The following is a 20,752-nucleotide window of genomic DNA, read 5'->3' on the forward strand; positions in this document are numbered from 1 at the left end:
CAAATGCTTAAGTAGACTTGCTTTTCTGATTATAATTTAGCTTTGCGCAGTGGCAATATCATAACCAATGAGGGTCTCCCGAGGTGTGATTATTGCTAGTTGAAAACTTTAACCAATACCCCGCCACGATGAAGTGAAATAATCTTTGTCGTCGGCAATTTTTGATAGCTCCATCAGGAGCATTTCAGCGTACAAGAAAAAAAAAATTACAGTCAGTTAGAAAAATTGGAGTGTTGCATAGTGTGTTTATAACATTAAACGGTGAAAGTGAAATCGTATAAGTGATTTTTGTTTCCATTTAGTTGGTATTGCACGTCAGACAAGGCTGATTAATTCGTTCGCTGAAGGCCATTAATATCAGTCAGTTGGAACATTGTGAACACGGGGAAAATATTTGAAAAGGTGATTCCAAATGACAAGGTGAAAAGATTCCACCATGTTTAAAGGGGAAGTTCAATAAATTGTTAACCGCTGTAGGGTGAATGTCGGGGTAAACATCTGATCCCACCACCTACGTGTTGGGCTTGTACCATAAAGATCGTTCATTTTTTTCAAAAATAACACTGCGCACAACTGTTTCGTTCAAAAACATGTTAACGAGCTTTATACATGATATTTACTTTAAAATAACTGTACCCATTGATAAAGAATTGCACAAGGATTTTGATATGTAAACGCATGTTTCGAAAAAAAACCTTACAAGCGCACTTCAAAATTTTGAAATGAATATAAATACAAGGCATACCACTGTTATTTACTCTGGTTTCTAATCAATACCCGGATAAATCTTTCGCCTTTTACTAAAGATTTCCGTGGTTAGGAGCATTGATGAGTCTATATGACTTATTTTTTTAACGCCCGGTCTTCTGATTGGGCACTTTGAATAAATGAAAAATTAAAAACGTCTGTATGCGGAAACAAAGATATTCTACTACTACATACTGACAACATTTGTAAAATGACAAACTGATAGTTTTTCGGTGGTTTTGGTAAGATTAGTGTGTATTTCAAAAAGATAAATCTCAAGCACAAGTAATAGATTAGAGGCGAATATGGTCGGGTAATTGCGTCTAGTTTAATGTCAACGGCCATACCACATAGAACTCACCCGGTCTCGTCAGCTCCCGGAAGTTAAGCTATGTCGGGTCCCGTTAGTACTTGGATGGGTGACCGCTTGGGAATACGGGATGCTGTTGGCATGGAATTATTTTATTTTTGTGAATCCAATTGAATTGAAGTGCTTCCCAAGATGGGTGATACTACATGGACTACAATGTATTATTTTGGCATTAGTTGAAAATGGAAGGAACGTATTTTTTACTGGATATTGCCTACTAGACGTCCTCCAACCTCTTTGTTGCTGAAAGATATTTGAAACGCCGTGCGCGAAGCGCACGGCACAGCCGAGAGGCTACTAGACGTCCTCCAACCTCTTTGTTGCTGAAAGATATTTGAAACGCCGTGCGCGAAGCGCACGGCACAGCCGAGAGGCTTGTACGTTGGTGGTTTCTTCGGGCAGCTCTATCTAATCTCTCTGGCTCTGAGATCCTTATGCAACGCAAGCTAAGTAAAGCGCGAAGCGCACGGCACAGCCGAGAGGCTTGTACGTTGGTGGTTTCTTCGGGCAGCTCTATCTAATCTCTCTGACTCTGAGATCCTTATGCAACGCAAGCTAAGTAAGGGAAGCAATCGTTAGCCTTATGACACTTGGATTGTTGGCTCATTGATCGGACATCCCCGGAACGAGAAAATTAAAAATGACAGTTAGCCAAAAATAGTGGCGTTTGGAAATATTATCAAATTTTATATTCGGTTGTCCATTGACAAATGTACTTATATGTCCTCGTTTGTTTGGCTAAGGTTGGTGTGTATTTCGAACAGAAAGTAAGCAAGCATTAGAACTAGATTTAGAGGCGAATATGGTCGGGTAATGGCGACTGAATTGATGTCAACGGCCATACCACATAGAACTCACCCGGTCTCGTCAGCTCCCGGAAGTTAAGCTATGTCGGGTCCCGTTAGTACTTGGATGGGTGACCGCTTGGGAATACGGGATGCTGTTGGCATGGTGTAATTTTATTTTTGCTCCCCAAGTTAGATGAGACATGGAATATAATGTATTCTTTAGGTATTAGTTGAAAAGGGTATTGCTGGGACTTTGATTAATGATACCATATATTGTAGAACGCATGTTTGTTTGATCTCGGTAGTTTTAACGACAAAAAAAAAGATAGAGGTTTGGCTATTTTGTTGAGGCTGTTGCATGACGCCCACTCACTGGCACGATCCCACTACTGCCGAACACGGGAACTTTTGGCTGCTAGGTTTCCCTCCTGCCGAGAGGCTTGTACGTTGGTGGTTTCTTCGGGCAGCTCTATCTAATCTCTCTGGCTCTGAGATCCTTATGCAACGCAAGCTAAGTAAAGCGCGAAGCGCACGGCACAGCCGAGAGGCTTGTACGTTGGTGGTTTCTTCGGGCAGCTCTATCTAATCTCTCTGACTCTGAGATCCTTATGCAACGCAAGCTAAGTAAGGGAAGCAATCGTTAGCCTTATGACACTTGGATTGTTGGCTCATTGATCGGACATCCCCGGAACGAGAAAATTAAAAATGACAGTTAGCCAAAAATAGTGGCGTTTGGAAATATTATCAAATTTTATATTCGGTTGTCCATTGACAAATGTACTTATATGTCCTCGTTTGTTTGGCTAAGGTTGGTGTGTATTTCGAACAGAAAGTAAGCAAGCATTAGAACTAGATTTAGAGGCGAATATGGTCGGGTAATGGCGACTGAATTGATGTCAACGGCCATACCACATAGAACTCACCCGGTCTCGTCAGCTCCCGGAAGTTAAGCTATGTCGGGTCCCGTTAGTACTTGGATGGGTGACCGCTTGGGAATACGGGATGCTGTTGGCATGGTGTAATTTTATTTTTGCTCCCCAAGTTAGATGAGACATGGAATATAATGTATTCTTTAGGTATTAGTTGAAAAGGGTATTGCTGGGACTTTGATTAATGATACCATATATTGTAGAACGCATGTTTGTTTGATCTCGGTAGTTTTAACGACAAAAAAAAAGATAGAGGTTTGGCTATTTTGTTGAGGCTGTTGCATGACGCCCACTCACTGGCACGATCCCACTACTGCCGAACACGGGAACTTTTGGCTGCTAGGTTTCCCTCCTGACCCACTACGCTCCTCCTTAGCTAACCTGCACCTACTAGATTCCTCTAGCAGATCCATGCTGATGTCAAGCTTAGTGCGGGCACCTGATCAACATGCGGTATCACGAAACAGGGCTCCTAAACTCAAGCCATCCACTCTACCAAGCCTCCCCGAAGAAGGATTATAGGTGCACGCCAAACACCCAGCTGATAAATGGGCTCTCAATCGATAATACATTACTGTAATAAATTGATTTGATGAGCACGCGGATTCTTTATTGTGTCCAAAATTGGTCTCGTCACTTGTTCTATAACTATTAAAGAGCTTCTCGGTGTTTCAATAAATGAACAAAATGCAAGACCTGACAATGTATGTACTGTGTGCGTCAAGTATTGCAAATCTCAATTTAATATTCCGAAATATCGATCTATGCACTGTAATTTACGCCAAAGCTCATTGATCGTACAAACCTTATTTAGAGTTCTGCAAAATAGCATTGCATTTAAGATCATACTTCACAGGATCATTTCTGTAGTATATCTTGACTTGTTTCCCACCAGAAACTTGTCTCCTTTCAACCCACGATGACGAGTTAAGACGCTGGTTTCTGAGCGTGAAACAGGCTGTGAGTGTAGCTGTCTCGACAGCATCAAACACAGTCATTGAGGACCGTTTCCGTTAAATCCATGTGAAATAGCGGAAGGAAACTAGCGTGTTCAGAGTGGTTGAGATGATAAAACAAATTTAAATTCTTGAAAATCTAAAGAGATAAATCTTAATAATAATTCCAGGTATTCGTGTCCTTAAATCATCTGCTTGTATGGCAAAATAAATTGTGAAAGTGAGGTTGGTCAATTTGAGGATGTGTCATGACTTTATGATCGTATTGCATTCTTTTAGTTATTGTTATTTAATCATGATTAATTATCGTTCAGAGCTTTTGTCGTCAGGTGGCGTGGCAAAGCCATATTCTGAAAAAAAAGGACCTAGTGTGATAACGAGAGTAAAATTTGCAACGCCTTCAGCGTAAATTGTATCTCCCTTAATACAGTATGAGCATAATAAAACAAATGAAAATGAACTTTATAAGCATCAAGTGGTCGCGTCTGGAAAAATGAACAACTCAATATTTTATAGCATTTCTTGAATGTTTTGAGTGATATGAGTATTCTTCGTACACCACCGGAAATGTGTTGAACCTCAGTGGTTATTTTGGGCAGTAATCCTTGTAACATTATCGCTTCTCGGCCTTTTGGCTAAGATCAAAGTGTAGTATCTGTTCTTATCAGCTTAATATCTGATACGGGTTCAAATGGACCCCAGAATATTAAACTGATTTTTGGCATACGGTGGGAATACAGTGCTTGCACTGCTCCCGCCACGGGTTGACCCGGTATTGCAGTACCTCCGGGATCGGCTCACCCTCTATGAGGGAGAACATATTGAATAAAACAGAAATTGTCTTAGCACCGTATAATAAAAGACCATGTATAATTGCAAAACTGTCATGTAGACATGATTGTAATTTTTTCTAATTGTATTTTTTTCGTAATATCAAGAAAAGCATAAAAAATTACGTACTTGATTGTGTTAACTAATTAGTACTGTTCATCTTTCGATGTGATGTTTTTTTTTTTAAATATGAAGATGCGTGTATTTTCATATGAAAAGTCGATTTTCTTATTTTCTTATTTGCCAATTGGACGACCAAATGAAAAAAAACAAGCAATTTGTTTCTTGAAAAGTATTTGCAAAGATCAAGACCATGAAATAAATACTGAGCTTTATTTACTATATTTTGCTCGAGTTCGTAATTCAAGTCGATGAAAGAAAGTGGGTGGTATTCTCTAAACGTCAGTCAAATACTTGAACACTCTTTGTCAATATTGTTCTGCTGTATACAAAGTATTAAACAAAGTGAAAAAGCATCCACAATCATACTTACCTGGCTCAGAGGCAACCATGATCACCAAGGTGGTTCCTCCAGGGCGAGGCCTTTCCATTGCACTAAGGATGGGCTGACCCTTGCGATTAATCCAAATGTGATTAACTCGGGAGTACAATTTTTGGTAGTGGGGGACTGCGTTCGCGCCGTTCCCTGAACACACTATAAATGTAAGAAAAATTCTTGTCATCTGCCGGAAGTTGAACTAAATCTGGTCCCGTTAGTAAACGGTAGGGTTGACCGCTTGGTAATACGCGAAGCATCAGATTTTCTTTCTGGGAAGAAACAACAAAGTAATGAAATTCATGTTTAGCTATTTTAATATAAATCATCATGGCCAATGGATTGGCCGTGATCGTCTAGTGGTTAGGACCCTACGTTGTGGTACCTACTAGATATAAATCCGTAGTAACCCAGGTTCGAATCCTGGTCACGGCACTGAAAACTGATTTTTCACGTCAACACGCAGATTAACTATAAATTTTGTTTGGTTGGAAAGTAATGCTCGCTCACTTCAATAGTTCATAATGTGAAAAACAATTTGGAATGAAAACCTGAAATTCCCCCTCCCTTTTTTTGTGTGTGCAGGAAGTTGTTGAAATGTATGGAAGAAAAATACACATTTACAGAATTTCAAGTATTTGACCCGATATTAAGACAAAAATTATTTCATGTATGTAATGAACTGTCCCCTGTTGGTATTAGTCCAATGGGAGATGGAAATTAAAATTTGCCTAGGGTAATCTAAATGAATATTTCTGAACGAAATTGTTGGTCCAACACGTCCAAGCAGAACGAATTCAGCAAATGCTTAAGTAGACTTGCTTTTCTGATTATAATTTAGCTTTGCGCAGTGGCAATATCATAACCAATGAGGGTCTCCCGAGGTGTGATTATTGCTAGTTGAAAACTTTAACCAATACCCCGCCACGATGAAGTGAAATAATCTTTGTCGTCGGCAATTTTTGATAGCTCCATCAGGAGCATTTCAGCGTACAAGAAAAAAAAAATTACAGTCAGTTAGAAAAATTGGAGTGTTGCATAGTGTGTTTATAACATTAAACGGTGAAAGTGAAATCGTATAAGTGATTTTTGTTTCCATTTAGTTGGTATTGCACGTCAGACAAGGCTGATTAATTCGTTCGCTGAAGGCCATTAATATCAGTCAGTTGGAACATTGTGAACACGGGGAAAATATTTGAAAAGGTGATTCCAAATGACAAGGTGAAAAGATTCCACCATGTTTAAAGGGGAAGTTCAATAAATTGTTAACCGCTGTAGGGTGAATGTCGGGGTAAACATCTGATCCCACCACCTACGTGTTGGGCTTGTACCATAAAGATCGTTCATTTTTTTCAAAAATAACACTGCGCACAACTGTTTCGTTCAAAAACATGTTAACGAGCTTTATACATGATATTTACTTTAAAATAACTGTACCCATTGATAAAGAATTGCACAAGGATTTTGATATGTAAACGCATGTTTCGAAAAAAAACCTTACAAGCGCACTTCAAAATTTTGAAATGAATATAAATACAAGGCATACCACTGTTATTTACTCTGGTTTCTAATCAATACCCGGATAAATCTTTCGCCTTTTACTAAAGATTTCCGTGGTTAGGAGCATTGATGAGTCTATATGACTTATTTTTTTAACGCCCGGTCTTCTGATTGGGCACTTTGAATAAATGAAAAATTAAAAACGTCTGTATGCGGAAACAAAGATATTCTACTACTACATACTGACAACATTTGTAAAATGACAAACTGATAGTTTTTCGGTGGTTTTGGTAAGATTAGTGTGTATTTCAAAAAGATAAATCTCAAGCACAAGTAATAGATTAGAGGCGAATATGGTCGGGTAATTGCGTCTAGTTTAATGTCAACGGCCATACCACATAGAACTCACCCGGTCTCGTCAGCTCCCGGAAGTTAAGCTATGTCGGGTCCCGTTAGTACTTGGATGGGTGACCGCTTGGGAATACGGGATGCTGTTGGCATGGAATTATTTTATTTTTGTGAATCCAATTGAATTGAAGTGCTTCCCAAGATGGGTGATACTACATGGACTACAATGTATTATTTTGGCATTAGTTGAAAATGGAAGGAACGTATTTTTTACTGGATATTGCCTACTAGACGTCCTCCAACCTCTTTGTTGCTGAAAGATATTTGAAACGCCGTGCGCGAAGCGCACGGCACAGCCGAGAGGCTACTAGACGTCCTCCAACCTCTTTGTTGCTGAAAGATATTTGAAACGCCGTGCGCGAAGCGCACGGCACAGCCGAGAGGCTTGTACGTTGGTGGTTTCTTCGGGCAGCTCTATCTAATCTCTCTGGCTCTGAGATCCTTATGCAACGCAAGCTAAGTAAAGCGCGAAGCGCACGGCACAGCCGAGAGGCTTGTACGTTGGTGGTTTCTTCGGGCAGCTCTATCTAATCTCTCTGACTCTGAGATCCTTATGCAACGCAAGCTAAGTAAGGGAAGCAATCGTTAGCCTTATGACACTTGGATTGTTGGCTCATTGATCGGACATCCCCGGAACGAGAAAATTAAAAATGACAGTTAGCCAAAAATAGTGGCGTTTGGAAATATTATCAAATTTTATATTCGGTTGTCCATTGACAAATGTACTTATATGTCCTCGTTTGTTTGGCTAAGGTTGGTGTGTATTTCGAACAGAAAGTAAGCAAGCATTAGAACTAGATTTAGAGGCGAATATGGTCGGGTAATGGCGACTGAATTGATGTCAACGGCCATACCACATAGAACTCACCCGGTCTCGTCAGCTCCCGGAAGTTAAGCTATGTCGGGTCCCGTTAGTACTTGGATGGGTGACCGCTTGGGAATACGGGATGCTGTTGGCATGGTGTAATTTTATTTTTGCTCCCCAAGTTAGATGAGACATGGAATATAATGTATTCTTTAGGTATTAGTTGAAAAGGGTATTGCTGGGACTTTGATTAATGATACCATATATTGTAGAACGCATGTTTGTTTGATCTCGGTAGTTTTAACGACAAAAAAAAAGATAGAGGTTTGGCTATTTTGTTGAGGCTGTTGCATGACGCCCACTCACTGGCACGATCCCACTACTGCCGAACACGGGAACTTTTGGCTGCTAGGTTTCCCTCCTGCCGAGAGGCTTGTACGTTGGTGGTTTCTTCGGGCAGCTCTATCTAATCTCTCTGGCTCTGAGATCCTTATGCAACGCAAGCTAAGTAAAGCGCGAAGCGCACGGCACAGCCGAGAGGCTTGTACGTTGGTGGTTTCTTCGGGCAGCTCTATCTAATCTCTCTGACTCTGAGATCCTTATGCAACGCAAGCTAAGTAAGGGAAGCAATCGTTAGCCTTATGACACTTGGATTGTTGGCTCATTGATCGGACATCCCCGGAACGAGAAAATTAAAAATGACAGTTAGCCAAAAATAGTGGCGTTTGGAAATATTATCAAATTTTATATTCGGTTGTCCATTGACAAATGTACTTATATGTCCTCGTTTGTTTGGCTAAGGTTGGTGTGTATTTCGAACAGAAAGTAAGCAAGCATTAGAACTAGATTTAGAGGCGAATATGGTCGGGTAATGGCGACTGAATTGATGTCAACGGCCATACCACATAGAACTCACCCGGTCTCGTCAGCTCCCGGAAGTTAAGCTATGTCGGGTCCCGTTAGTACTTGGATGGGTGACCGCTTGGGAATACGGGATGCTGTTGGCATGGTGTAATTTTATTTTTGCTCCCCAAGTTAGATGAGACATGGAATATAATGTATTCTTTAGGTATTAGTTGAAAAGGGTATTGCTGGGACTTTGATTAATGATACCATATATTGTAGAACGCATGTTTGTTTGATCTCGGTAGTTTTAACGACAAAAAAAAAGATAGAGGTTTGGCTATTTTGTTGAGGCTGTTGCATGACGCCCACTCACTGGCACGATCCCACTACTGCCGAACACGGGAACTTTTGGCTGCTAGGTTTCCCTCCTGACCCACTACGCTCCTCCTTAGCTAACCTGCACCTACTAGATTCCTCTAGCAGATCCATGCTGATGTCAAGCTTAGTGCGGGCACCTGATCAACATGCGGTATCACGAAACAGGGCTCCTAAACTCAAGCCATCCACTCTACCAAGCCTCCCCGAAGAAGGATTATAGGTGCACGCCAAACACCCAGCTGATAAATGGGCTCTCAATCGATAATACATTACTGTAATAAATTGATTTGATGAGCACGCGGATTCTTTATTGTGTCCAAAATTGGTCTCGTCACTTGTTCTATAACTATTAAAGAGCTTCTCGGTGTTTCAATAAATGAACAAAATGCAAGACCTGACAATGTATGTACTGTGTGCGTCAAGTATTGCAAATCTCAATTTAATATTCCGAAATATCGATCTATGCACTGTAATTTACGCCAAAGCTCATTGATCGTACAAACCTTATTTAGAGTTCTGCAAAATAGCATTGCATTTAAGATCATACTTCACAGGATCATTTCTGTAGTATATCTTGACTTGTTTCCCACCAGAAACTTGTCTCCTTTCAACCCACGATGACGAGTTAAGACGCTGGTTTCTGAGCGTGAAACAGGGTGTGAGTGTAGCTGTCTCGACAGCATCAAACACAGTCATTGAGGACCGTTTCCGTTAAATCCATGTGAAATAGCGGAAGGAAACTAGCGTGTTCAGAGTGGTTGAGATGATAAAACAAATTTAAATTCTTGAAAATCTAAAGAGATAAATCTTAATAATAATTCCAGGTATTCGTGTCCTTAAATCATCTGCTTGTATGGCAAAATAAATTGTGAAAGTGAGGTTGGTCAATTTGAGGATGTGTCATGACTTTATGATCGTATTGCATTCTTTTAGTTATTGTTATTTAATCATGATTAATTATCGTTCAGAGCTTTTGTCGTCAGGTGGCGTGGCAAAGCCATATTCTGAAAAAAAAGGACCTAGTGTGATAACGAGAGTAAAATTTGCAACGCCTTCAGCGTAAATTGTATCTCCCTTAATACAGTATGAGCATAATAAAACAAATGAAAATGAACTTTATAAGCATCAAGTGGTCGCGTCTGGAAAAATGAACAACTCAATATTTTATAGCATTTCTTGAATGTTTTGAGTGATATGAGTATTCTTCGTACACCACCGGAAATGTGTTGAACCTCAGTGGTTATTTTGGGCAGTAATCCTTGTAACATTATCGCTTCTCGGCCTTTTGGCTAAGATCAAAGTGTAGTATCTGTTCTTATCAGCTTAATATCTGATACGGGTTCAAATGGACCCCAGAATATTAAACTGATTTTTGGCATACGGTGGGAATACAGTGCTTGCACTGCTCCCGCCACGGGTTGACCCGGTATTGCAGTACCTCCGGGATCGGCTCACCCTCTATGAGGGAGAACATATTGAATAAAACAGAAATTGTCTTAGCACCGTATAATAAAAGACCATGTATAATTGCAAAACTGTCATGTAGACATGATTGTAATTTTTTCTAATTGTATTTTTTTCGTAATATCAAGAAAAGCATAAAAAATTACGTACTTGATTGTGTTAACTAATTAGTACTGTTCATCTTTCGATGTGATGTTTTTTTTTTTAAATATGAAGATGCGTGTATTTTCATATGAAAAGTCGATTTTCTTATTTTCTTATTTGCCAATTGGACGACCAAATGAAAAAAAACAAGCAATTTGTTTCTTGAAAAGTATTTGCAAAGATCAAGACCATGAAATAAATACTGAGCTTTATTTACTATATTTTGCTCGAGTTCGTAATTCAAGTCGATGAAAGAAAGTGGGTGGTATTCTCTAAACGTCAGTCAAATACTTGAACACTCTTTGTCAATATTGTTCTGCTGTATACAAAGTATTAAACAAAGTGAAAAAGCATCCACAATCATACTTACCTGGCTCAGAGGCAACCATGATCACCAAGGTGGTTCCTCCAGGGCGAGGCCTTTCCATTGCACTAAGGATGGGCTGACCCTTGCGATTAATCCAAATGTGATTAACTCGGGAGTACAATTTTTGGTAGTGGGGGACTGCGTTCGCGCCGTTCCCTGAACACACTATAAATGTAAGAAAAATTCTTGTCATCTGCCGGAAGTTGAACTAAATCTGGTCCCGTTAGTAAACGGTAGGGTTGACCGCTTGGTAATACGCGAAGCATCAGATTTTCTTTCTGGGAAGAAACAACAAAGTAATGAAATTCATGTTTAGCTATTTTAATATAAATCATCATGGCCAATGGATTGGCCGTGATCGTCTAGTGGTTAGGACCCTACGTTGTGGTACCTACTAGATATAAATCCGTAGTAACCCAGGTTCGAATCCTGGTCACGGCACTGAAAACTGATTTTTCACGTCAACACGCAGATTAACTATAAATTTTGTTTGGTTGGAAAGTAATGCTCGCTCACTTCAATAGTTCATAATGTGAAAAACAATTTGGAATGAAAACCTGAAATTCCCCCTCCCTTTTTTTGTGTGTGCAGGAAGTTGTTGAAATGTATGGAAGAAAAATACACATTTACAGAATTTCAAGTATTTGACCCGATATTAAGACAAAAATTATTTCATGTATGTAATGAACTGTCCCCTGTTGGTATTAGTCCAATGGGAGATGGAAATTAAAATTTGCCTAGGGTAATCTAAATGAATATTTCTGAACGAAATTGTTGGTCCAACACGTCCAAGCAGAACGAATTCAGCAAATGCTTAAGTAGACTTGCTTTTCTGATTATAATTTAGCTTTGCGCAGTGGCAATATCATAACCAATGAGGGTCTCCCGAGGTGTGATTATTGCTAGTTGAAAACTTTAACCAATACCCCGCCACGATGAAGTGAAATAATCTTTGTCGTCGGCAATTTTTGATAGCTCCATCAGGAGCATTTCAGCGTACAAGAAAAAAAAAATTACAGTCAGTTAGAAAAATTGGAGTGTTGCATAGTGTGTTTATAACATTAAACGGTGAAAGTGAAATCGTATAAGTGATTTTTGTTTCCATTTAGTTGGTATTGCACGTCAGACAAGGCTGATTAATTCGTTCGCTGAAGGCCATTAATATCAGTCAGTTGGAACATTGTGAACACGGGGAAAATATTTGAAAAGGTGATTCCAAATGACAAGGTGAAAAGATTCCACCATGTTTAAAGGGGAAGTTCAATAAATTGTTAACCGCTGTAGGGTGAATGTCGGGGTAAACATCTGATCCCACCACCTACGTGTTGGGCTTGTACCATAAAGATCGTTCATTTTTTTCAAAAATAACACTGCGCACAACTGTTTCGTTCAAAAACATGTTAACGAGCTTTATACATGATATTTACTTTAAAATAACTGTACCCATTGATAAAGAATTGCACAAGGATTTTGATATGTAAACGCATGTTTCGAAAAAAAACCTTACAAGCGCACTTCAAAATTTTGAAATGAATATAAATACAAGGCATACCACTGTTATTTACTCTGGTTTCTAATCAATACCCGGATAAATCTTTCGCCTTTTACTAAAGATTTCCGTGGTTAGGAGCATTGATGAGTCTATATGACTTATTTTTTTAACGCCCGGTCTTCTGATTGGGCACTTTGAATAAATGAAAAATTAAAAACGTCTGTATGCGGAAACAAAGATATTCTACTACTACATACTGACAACATTTGTAAAATGACAAACTGATAGTTTTTCGGTGGTTTTGGTAAGATTAGTGTGTATTTCAAAAAGATAAATCTCAAGCACAAGTAATAGATTAGAGGCGAATATGGTCGGGTAATTGCGTCTAGTTTAATGTCAACGGCCATACCACATAGAACTCACCCGGTCTCGTCAGCTCCCGGAAGTTAAGCTATGTCGGGTCCCGTTAGTACTTGGATGGGTGACCGCTTGGGAATACGGGATGCTGTTGGCATGGAATTATTTTATTTTTGTGAATCCAATTGAATTGAAGTGCTTCCCAAGATGGGTGATACTACATGGACTACAATGTATTATTTTGGCATTAGTTGAAAATGGAAGGAACGTATTTTTTACTGGATATTGCCTACTAGACGTCCTCCAACCTCTTTGTTGCTGAAAGATATTTGAAACGCCGTGCGCGAAGCGCACGGCACAGCCGAGAGGCTACTAGACGTCCTCCAACCTCTTTGTTGCTGAAAGATATTTGAAACGCCGTGCGCGAAGCGCACGGCACAGCCGAGAGGCTTGTACGTTGGTGGTTTCTTCGGGCAGCTCTATCTAATCTCTCTGGCTCTGAGATCCTTATGCAACGCAAGCTAAGTAAAGCGCGAAGCGCACGGCACAGCCGAGAGGCTTGTACGTTGGTGGTTTCTTCGGGCAGCTCTATCTAATCTCTCTGACTCTGAGATCCTTATGCAACGCAAGCTAAGTAAGGGAAGCAATCGTTAGCCTTATGACACTTGGATTGTTGGCTCATTGATCGGACATCCCCGGAACGAGAAAATTAAAAATGACAGTTAGCCAAAAATAGTGGCGTTTGGAAATATTATCAAATTTTATATTCGGTTGTCCATTGACAAATGTACTTATATGTCCTCGTTTGTTTGGCTAAGGTTGGTGTGTATTTCGAACAGAAAGTAAGCAAGCATTAGAACTAGATTTAGAGGCGAATATGGTCGGGTAATGGCGACTGAATTGATGTCAACGGCCATACCACATAGAACTCACCCGGTCTCGTCAGCTCCCGGAAGTTAAGCTATGTCGGGTCCCGTTAGTACTTGGATGGGTGACCGCTTGGGAATACGGGATGCTGTTGGCATGGTGTAATTTTATTTTTGCTCCCCAAGTTAGATGAGACATGGAATATAATGTATTCTTTAGGTATTAGTTGAAAAGGGTATTGCTGGGACTTTGATTAATGATACCATATATTGTAGAACGCATGTTTGTTTGATCTCGGTAGTTTTAACGACAAAAAAAAAGATAGAGGTTTGGCTATTTTGTTGAGGCTGTTGCATGACGCCCACTCACTGGCACGATCCCACTACTGCCGAACACGGGAACTTTTGGCTGCTAGGTTTCCCTCCTGCCGAGAGGCTTGTACGTTGGTGGTTTCTTCGGGCAGCTCTATCTAATCTCTCTGGCTCTGAGATCCTTATGCAACGCAAGCTAAGTAAAGCGCGAAGCGCACGGCACAGCCGAGAGGCTTGTACGTTGGTGGTTTCTTCGGGCAGCTCTATCTAATCTCTCTGACTCTGAGATCCTTATGCAACGCAAGCTAAGTAAGGGAAGCAATCGTTAGCCTTATGACACTTGGATTGTTGGCTCATTGATCGGACATCCCCGGAACGAGAAAATTAAAAATGACAGTTAGCCAAAAATAGTGGCGTTTGGAAATATTATCAAATTTTATATTCGGTTGTCCATTGACAAATGTACTTATATGTCCTCGTTTGTTTGGCTAAGGTTGGTGTGTATTTCGAACAGAAAGTAAGCAAGCATTAGAACTAGATTTAGAGGCGAATATGGTCGGGTAATGGCGACTGAATTGATGTCAACGGCCATACCACATAGAACTCACCCGGTCTCGTCAGCTCCCGGAAGTTAAGCTATGTCGGGTCCCGTTAGTACTTGGATGGGTGACCGCTTGGGAATACGGGATGCTGTTGGCATGGTGTAATTTTATTTTTGCTCCCCAAGTTAGATGAGACATGGAATATAATGTATTCTTTAGGTATTAGTTGAAAAGGGTATTGCTGGGACTTTGATTAATGATACCATATATTGTAGAACGCATGTTTGTTTGATCTCGGTAGTTTTAACGACAAAAAAAAAGATAGAGGTTTGGCTATTTTGTTGAGGCTGTTGCATGACGCCCACTCACTGGCACGATCCCACTACTGCCGAACACGGGAACTTTTGGCTGCTAGGTTTCCCTCCTGACCCACTACGCTCCTCCTTAGCTAACCTGCACCTACTAGATTCCTCTAGCAGATCCATGCTGATGTCAAGCTTAGTGCGGGCACCTGATCAACATGCGGTATCACGAAACAGGGCTCCTAAACTCAAGCCATCCACTCTACCAAGCCTCCCCGAAGAAGGATTATAGGTGCACGCCAAACACCCAGCTGATAAATGGGCTCTCAATCGATAATACATTACTGTAATAAATTGATTTGATGAGCACGCGGATTCTTTATTGTGTCCAAAATTGGTCTCGTCACTTGTTCTATAACTATTAAAGAGCTTCTCGGTGTTTCAATAAATGAACAAAATGCAAGACCTGACAATGTATGTACTGTGTGCGTCAAGTATTGCAAATCTCAATTTAATATTCCGAAATATCGATCTATGCACTGTAATTTACGCCAAAGCTCATTGATCGTACAAACCTTATTTAGAGTTCTGCAAAATAGCATTGCATTTAAGATCATACTTCACAGGATCATTTCTGTAGTATATCTTGACTTGTTTCCCACCAGAAACTTGTCTCCTTTCAACCCACGATGACGAGTTAAGACGCTGGTTTCTGAGCGTGAAACAGGCTGTGAGTGTAGCTGTCTCGACAGCATCAAACACAGTCATTGAGGACCGTTTCCGTTAAATCCATGTGAAATAGCGGAAGGAAACTAGCGTGTTCAGAGTGGTTGAGATGATAAAACAAATTTAAATTCTTGAAAATCTAAAGAGATAAATCTTAATAATAATTCCAGGTATTCGTGTCCTTAAATCATCTGCTTGTATGGCAAAATAAATTGTGAAAGTGAGGTTGGTCAATTTGAGGATGTGTCATGACTTTATGATCGTATTGCATTCTTTTAGTTATTGTTATTTAATCATGATTAATTATCGTTCAGAGCTTTTGTCGTCAGGTGGCGTGGCAAAGCCATATTCTGAAAAAAAAGGACCTAGTGTGATAACGAGAGTAAAATTTGCAACGCCTTCAGCGTAAATTGTATCTCCCTTAATACAGTATGAGCATAATAAAACAAATGAAAATGAACTTTATAAGCATCAAGTGGTCGCGTCTGGAAAAATGAACAACTCAATATTTTATAGCATTTCTTGAATGTTTTGAGTGATATGAGTATTCTTCGTACACCACCGGAAATGTGTTGAACCTCAGTGGTTATTTTGGGCAGTAATCCTTGTAACATTATCGCTTCTCGGCCTTTTGGCTAAGATCAAAGTGTAGTATCTGTTCTTATCAGCTTAATATCTGATACGGGTTCAAATGGACCCCAGAATATTAAACTGATTTTTGGCATACGGTGGGAATACAGTGCTTGCACTGCTCCCGCCACGGGTTGACCCGGTATTGCAGTACCTCCGGGATCGGCTCACCCTCTATGAGGGAGAACATATTGAATAAAACAGAAATTGTCTTAGCACCGTATAATAAAAGACCATGTATAATTGCAAAACTGTCATGTAGACATGATTGTAATTTTTTCTAATTGTATTTTTTTCGTAATATCAAGAAAAGCATAAAAAATTACGTACTTGATTGTGTTAACTAATTAGTACTGTTCATCTTTCGATGTGATGTTTTTTTTTTTTAAATATGAAGATGCGTGTATTTTCATATGAAAAGTCGATTTTCTTATTTTCTTATTTGCCAATTGGACGACCAAATGAAAAAAAACAAGCAATTTGTTTCTTGAAAAGTATTTGCAAAGATCAAGACCATGAAATAAATACTGAGCTTTATTTACTATATTTTGCTCGAGTTCGTAATTCAAGTCGATGAAAGAAAGTGGGTGGTATTCTCTAAACGTCAGTCAAATACTTGAACACTCTTTGTCAATATTGTTCTGCTGTATACAAAGTATTAAACAAAGTGAAAAAGCATCCACAATCATACTTACCTGGCTCAGAGGCAACCATGATCACCAAGGTGGTTCCTCCAGGGCGAGGCCTTTCCATTGCACTAAGGATGGGCTGACCCTTGCGATTAATCCAAATGTGATTAACTCGGGAGTACAATTTTTGGTAGTGGGGGACTGCGTTCGCGCCGTTCCCTGAACACACTATAAATGTAAGAAAAATTCTTGTCATCTGCCGGAAGTTGAACTAAATCTGGTCCCGTTAGTAAACGGTAGGGTTGACCGCTTGGTAATACGCGAAGCATCAGATTTTCTTTCTGGGAAGAAACAACAAAGTAATGAAATTCATGTTTAGCTATTTTAATATAAATCATCATGGCCAATGGATTGGCCGTGATCGTCTAGTGGTTAGGACCCTACGTTGTGGTACCTACTAGATATAAATCCGTAGTAACCCAGGTTCGAATCCTGGTCACGGCACTGAAAACTGATTTTTCACGTCAACACGCAGATTAACTATAAATTTTGTTTGGTTGGAAAGTAATGCTCGCTCACTTCAATAGTTCATAATGTGAAAAACAATTTGGAATGAAAACCTGAAATTCCCCCTCCCTTTTTTTGTGTGTGCAGGAAGTTGTTGAAATGTATGGAAGAAAAATACACATTTACAGAATTTCAAGTATTTGACCCGATATTAAGACAAAAATTATTTCATGTATGTAATGAACTGTCCCCTGTTGGTATTAGTCCAATGGGAGATGGAAATTAAAATTTGCCTAGGGTAATCTAAATGAATATTTCTGAACGAAATTGTTGGTCCAACACGTCCAAGCAGAACGAATTCAGCAAATGCTTAAGTAGACTTGCTTTCTGATTATAATTTAGCTTTGCGCAGTGGCAATATCATAACCAATGAGGGTCTCCCGAGGTGTGATTATTGCTAGTTGAAAAACTTTAACCAATACCCCGCCACGATGAAGTGAAATAATCTTTGTCGTCGGCAATTTTTGATAGCTCCATCAGGAGCATTTCAGCGGTACAAGAAAAAAAAAAATACAGTCAGTTAGAAAGAATTGGAGTGTTGCATAGTGTGTTATATAACATTAAACGGTGAAAGTGAAATCGTAATAAAGTGATTTTTGTTTCCATTTAGTTGGTATTGCACGTCAGACAAGGCTGATTAATTCGTTCGCTGAAGGCCATTAATATCAGTCAGTTGGAACATTGTGAACACGGGGAAAATATTTGAAAAGGTGATTCCAAATGACAAGGTGAAAAGATTCCACCATGTTTAAAGGGGAAGTTCACATAAATTGTTAACCGCTGTAGGGTGAATGTCGGGGTAAACATCTGATCCCACCACCTACGTGTTGGGCTTGTACCATAAAGATCGTTCATTTTTTTCAAAAATAACACTGCGCACAACTGTTTCGTTCAAAAACATGTTAACCGAGCTTTATACAATGATAATTTACTTTAAAATAACTGTACCCATTGATAAAGAATTGCACAAGGATTTTGATATGTAAACGCATGTTTCGAAAAAAAACCTTACAAGCGCACTTGCAAAAATTTTGAAATGAATATAAATACAAGGGCATACCACTGTTATTTACTCTGGTTTCTAATCAATACCCGGATAAATCTTTCGCCTTTTACTAAAGATTTCCGTGGTTAGGAGCATTGATGAGTCTATATGACTTATTTTTTTAACGCCCGGTCTTCTGATTGGGCACTTTGAATAAATGAAAAATTAAAAACGTCTGTATGCGGAAACAAAAGATATTCTACTACTACATACTGACAACATTTGTAAAATGACAAACTGATAGTTTTTTCGGTGGTTTTGGTAAGATTAGTGTGTATTTCAAAAAGATAAATCTCAAGCACAAGTAATAGATTAGAGGCGAATATGGTCGGGTAATTGCGTCTAGTTTAATGTCAACGGCCATACCACATAGAACTCACCCGGTCTCGTCAGCTCCCGGAAGTTAAGCTATGTCGGGTCCCGTTAGTACTTGGATGGGTGACCGCTTGGGAATACGGGATGCTGTTGGCATGGAATTAATTTTATTTTTGTGAATCCAATTGAATTGAAGTGCTTCCCAAGATGGGTGATACTACATGGACCTACAATGTATTATTTTGGCATTAGTTGAAAATGGAAGGAACGTATTTTTTACTGGATATTGCCTACTAGACGTCCTCCAACCTCTTTGTTGCTGAAAGATATTTGAAACGCCGTGCGCGAAGCGCACGGCACAGCCGAGAGGCTACTAGACGTCCTCCAACCTCTTTGTTGCTGAAAGATATTTGAAACGCCGTGCGCGAAGCGCACGGCACAGCCGAGAGGCTTGTACGTTGGTGGTTTCTTCGGGCAGCTCTATCTAATCTCTCTGGCTCTGAGATCCTTATGCAACGCAAGCTAAGTAAAGCGCGAAGCGCACGGCACAGCCGAGAGGCTTGTACGTTGGTGGTTTCTTCGGGCAGCTCTATCTAATCTCTCTGACTCTGAGATCCTTATGCAACGCAAGCTAAGTAAGGGAAGCAATCGTTAGCCTTATGACACTTGGATTGTTGGCTCATTGATCGGACATCCCCGGAACGAGAAAATTAAAAATGACAGTTAGCCAAAAATAGTGGCGTTTGGAAATATTATCAAATTTTATATTCGGTTGTCCATTGACAAATGTACTTATATGTCCTCGTTTGTTTGGCTAAGGTTGGTGTGTATTTCGAACAGAAGTAAGCAAGCATTAGAACTAGATTAGAGGCCGAATATGGTCGGGTAATGGCGACTGAATTGATGTCAACGGCCATACCACATAGAACTCACCCGGTCTCGTCAGCTCCCGGAAGTTAAGCTATGTCGGGTCCCGTTAGTACTTGGATGGGTGACCGCTTGGGAATACGGGATGCTGTTGGCATGGTGTAATTTTATTTTTGCTCCCAAGTTAGATGAGACATGGAATATAATGTATTCTTTAGGTATTAGTTGAAAAGGGTATTGCTGGGACTTTGATTAATGATACCATATATTGTAGAACGCATGTTTGTTTGATCTCGGTAGTTTTAACGACAAAAAAAAAGATAGAGGTTTGGCTATTTTGTTGAGGCTGTTGCATGACGCCCACTCACTGGCACGATCCCACTACTGCCGAACACGGGAACTTTTGGCTGCTAGGTTTCCATCCTGCCGAGAGGCTTGTTACGTTGGTGGTTTCTTCGGGCAGCTCTATCTAATCTCTCTGGCTCTGAGATCCTTATGCAACGCAAGCTAAGGAAAGCGCGAAGCGCACGGCACAGCCGAGAGGCTTGTACGTTGGTGGTTTCTTCGGGCAGCTCTATCTAATCTCTCTGACTCTGAGATCCTTATGCAACGCAAGCTAAAGTAAGGGAAGCAATCGTTAGCCTTATGACACTTGGATTGTTGGCTCATTGATCGGACATCCCCGGAACGAGAAAATTAAAAATGACAGTTAAGCCAAAAATAGTGGCGTTTGGAAATATTATCAAATTTTATATTCGGTTGTCCAATTGACAAATGTACTTAGATGTCCTCGTTTGTTTGGCTAAGGTTGGTGTGTATTTCGAACAGAAAGTAAGCAAGCATTAGAACTAGATTTAGAGGCGAATATGGTCGGGTAATGGCGACTGAATTGATGTCAACGGCCATACCACATAGAACTCACCCGGTCTCGTCAGCTCCCGGAAGTTAAGCTATGTCGGGTCCCGTTAGTACTTGGATGGGTGACCGCTGGGAATACGGGATGCTGTTTGGCATGGTGTAATTTTATTTTTGCTCCCCAAGTTAGATGAGACATGGAATATAATGTATTCTTT

General features: G+C 40.0%; 28 non-coding genes and 1 pseudogene across 28 annotated transcripts; all 29 read left to right on the forward strand.

Moving 5' to 3' along the window:
* The first annotated feature begins 38 nt into the window (after nucleotides 1–38).
* Nucleotides 39–180, forward strand: LOC124319038. The gene has a single exon (XR_006912732.1). It is a non-coding gene; the product is annotated as a U4 spliceosomal RNA (small nuclear RNA).
* A 574-nt stretch (nucleotides 181–754) lies between these two features.
* On the forward strand, nucleotides 755–877 carry LOC124319043. Its single transcript, XR_006912738.1, has one exon. It is a non-coding gene; the product is annotated as a U5 spliceosomal RNA (small nuclear RNA).
* Nucleotides 878–1,080: 203 nt separating this feature from the next.
* Nucleotides 1,081–1,199, forward strand: LOC124319019. The gene has a single exon (XR_006912713.1). It is a non-coding gene; the product is annotated as a 5S ribosomal RNA (ribosomal RNA).
* A 748-nt stretch (nucleotides 1,200–1,947) lies between these two features.
* On the forward strand, nucleotides 1,948–2,066 carry LOC124319030. Its single transcript, XR_006912725.1, has one exon. It is a non-coding gene; the product is annotated as a 5S ribosomal RNA (ribosomal RNA).
* Nucleotides 2,067–2,800: 734 nt separating this feature from the next.
* On the forward strand, nucleotides 2,801–2,919 carry LOC124319042. Its single transcript, XR_006912737.1, has one exon. It is a non-coding gene; the product is annotated as a 5S ribosomal RNA (ribosomal RNA).
* Nucleotides 2,920–3,673: 754 nt separating this feature from the next.
* On the forward strand, nucleotides 3,674–3,895 carry LOC124319035. The gene has a single exon (XR_006912729.1). It is a non-coding gene; the product is annotated as a small nucleolar RNA U3 (small nucleolar RNA).
* Nucleotides 3,896–4,405: 510 nt separating this feature from the next.
* Nucleotides 4,406–4,596, forward strand: LOC124319031. The gene has a single exon (XR_006912726.1). It is a non-coding gene; the product is annotated as a U2 spliceosomal RNA (small nuclear RNA).
* A 510-nt stretch (nucleotides 4,597–5,106) lies between these two features.
* LOC124319027 lies at nucleotides 5,107–5,270 on the forward strand. Its single transcript, XR_006912721.1, has one exon. It is a non-coding gene; the product is annotated as a U1 spliceosomal RNA (small nuclear RNA).
* Nucleotides 5,271–5,956: 686 nt separating this feature from the next.
* On the forward strand, nucleotides 5,957–6,098 carry LOC124319039. The gene has a single exon (XR_006912734.1). It is a non-coding gene; the product is annotated as a U4 spliceosomal RNA (small nuclear RNA).
* A 574-nt stretch (nucleotides 6,099–6,672) lies between these two features.
* Nucleotides 6,673–6,795, forward strand: LOC124319044. The gene has a single exon (XR_006912740.1). It is a non-coding gene; the product is annotated as a U5 spliceosomal RNA (small nuclear RNA).
* A 203-nt stretch (nucleotides 6,796–6,998) lies between these two features.
* LOC124319047 lies at nucleotides 6,999–7,117 on the forward strand. The gene has a single exon (XR_006912743.1). It is a non-coding gene; the product is annotated as a 5S ribosomal RNA (ribosomal RNA).
* A 748-nt stretch (nucleotides 7,118–7,865) lies between these two features.
* On the forward strand, nucleotides 7,866–7,984 carry LOC124319048. The gene has a single exon (XR_006912744.1). It is a non-coding gene; the product is annotated as a 5S ribosomal RNA (ribosomal RNA).
* Nucleotides 7,985–8,718: 734 nt separating this feature from the next.
* LOC124319020 lies at nucleotides 8,719–8,837 on the forward strand. The gene has a single exon (XR_006912714.1). It is a non-coding gene; the product is annotated as a 5S ribosomal RNA (ribosomal RNA).
* A 754-nt stretch (nucleotides 8,838–9,591) lies between these two features.
* On the forward strand, nucleotides 9,592–9,813 carry LOC124319037. The gene has a single exon (XR_006912731.1). It is a non-coding gene; the product is annotated as a small nucleolar RNA U3 (small nucleolar RNA).
* A 510-nt stretch (nucleotides 9,814–10,323) lies between these two features.
* On the forward strand, nucleotides 10,324–10,514 carry LOC124319032. The gene has a single exon (XR_006912727.1). It is a non-coding gene; the product is annotated as a U2 spliceosomal RNA (small nuclear RNA).
* A 510-nt stretch (nucleotides 10,515–11,024) lies between these two features.
* Nucleotides 11,025–11,188, forward strand: LOC124319028. The gene has a single exon (XR_006912723.1). It is a non-coding gene; the product is annotated as a U1 spliceosomal RNA (small nuclear RNA).
* Nucleotides 11,189–11,874: 686 nt separating this feature from the next.
* Nucleotides 11,875–12,016, forward strand: LOC124319040. Its single transcript, XR_006912735.1, has one exon. It is a non-coding gene; the product is annotated as a U4 spliceosomal RNA (small nuclear RNA).
* Nucleotides 12,017–12,590: 574 nt separating this feature from the next.
* On the forward strand, nucleotides 12,591–12,713 carry LOC124319045. Its single transcript, XR_006912741.1, has one exon. It is a non-coding gene; the product is annotated as a U5 spliceosomal RNA (small nuclear RNA).
* A 203-nt stretch (nucleotides 12,714–12,916) lies between these two features.
* LOC124319021 lies at nucleotides 12,917–13,035 on the forward strand. Its single transcript, XR_006912715.1, has one exon. It is a non-coding gene; the product is annotated as a 5S ribosomal RNA (ribosomal RNA).
* Nucleotides 13,036–13,783: 748 nt separating this feature from the next.
* On the forward strand, nucleotides 13,784–13,902 carry LOC124319022. The gene has a single exon (XR_006912716.1). It is a non-coding gene; the product is annotated as a 5S ribosomal RNA (ribosomal RNA).
* Nucleotides 13,903–14,636: 734 nt separating this feature from the next.
* Nucleotides 14,637–14,755, forward strand: LOC124319023. The gene has a single exon (XR_006912718.1). It is a non-coding gene; the product is annotated as a 5S ribosomal RNA (ribosomal RNA).
* Nucleotides 14,756–15,509: 754 nt separating this feature from the next.
* On the forward strand, nucleotides 15,510–15,731 carry LOC124319036. The gene has a single exon (XR_006912730.1). It is a non-coding gene; the product is annotated as a small nucleolar RNA U3 (small nucleolar RNA).
* A 510-nt stretch (nucleotides 15,732–16,241) lies between these two features.
* Nucleotides 16,242–16,432, forward strand: LOC124319034. Its single transcript, XR_006912728.1, has one exon. It is a non-coding gene; the product is annotated as a U2 spliceosomal RNA (small nuclear RNA).
* Nucleotides 16,433–16,943: 511 nt separating this feature from the next.
* On the forward strand, nucleotides 16,944–17,107 carry LOC124319029. Its single transcript, XR_006912724.1, has one exon. It is a non-coding gene; the product is annotated as a U1 spliceosomal RNA (small nuclear RNA).
* A 685-nt stretch (nucleotides 17,108–17,792) lies between these two features.
* Nucleotides 17,793–17,935, forward strand: LOC124319041. The gene has a single exon (XR_006912736.1). It is a non-coding gene; the product is annotated as a U4 spliceosomal RNA (small nuclear RNA).
* A 586-nt stretch (nucleotides 17,936–18,521) lies between these two features.
* LOC124319046 lies at nucleotides 18,522–18,644 on the forward strand. Its single transcript, XR_006912742.1, has one exon. It is a non-coding gene; the product is annotated as a U5 spliceosomal RNA (small nuclear RNA).
* A 205-nt stretch (nucleotides 18,645–18,849) lies between these two features.
* On the forward strand, nucleotides 18,850–18,968 carry LOC124319024. Its single transcript, XR_006912719.1, has one exon. It is a non-coding gene; the product is annotated as a 5S ribosomal RNA (ribosomal RNA).
* Nucleotides 18,969–19,717: 749 nt separating this feature from the next.
* LOC124319025 lies at nucleotides 19,718–19,836 on the forward strand. The gene has a single exon (XR_006912720.1). It is a non-coding gene; the product is annotated as a 5S ribosomal RNA (ribosomal RNA).
* Nucleotides 19,837–20,573: 737 nt separating this feature from the next.
* On the forward strand, nucleotides 20,574–20,691 carry LOC124319026 (annotated as a pseudogene).
* The last annotated feature ends 61 nt before the right edge of the window (nucleotides 20,692–20,752 follow it).

The sequence above is a fragment of the Daphnia pulicaria genome, unplaced genomic scaffold (assembly GCF_021234035.1).
Source record: "Daphnia pulicaria isolate SC F1-1A unplaced genomic scaffold, SC_F0-13Bv2 h1tg000111l, whole genome shotgun sequence".
Classification (NCBI taxonomy): domain Eukaryota; kingdom Metazoa; phylum Arthropoda; class Branchiopoda; order Diplostraca; family Daphniidae; genus Daphnia; species Daphnia pulicaria.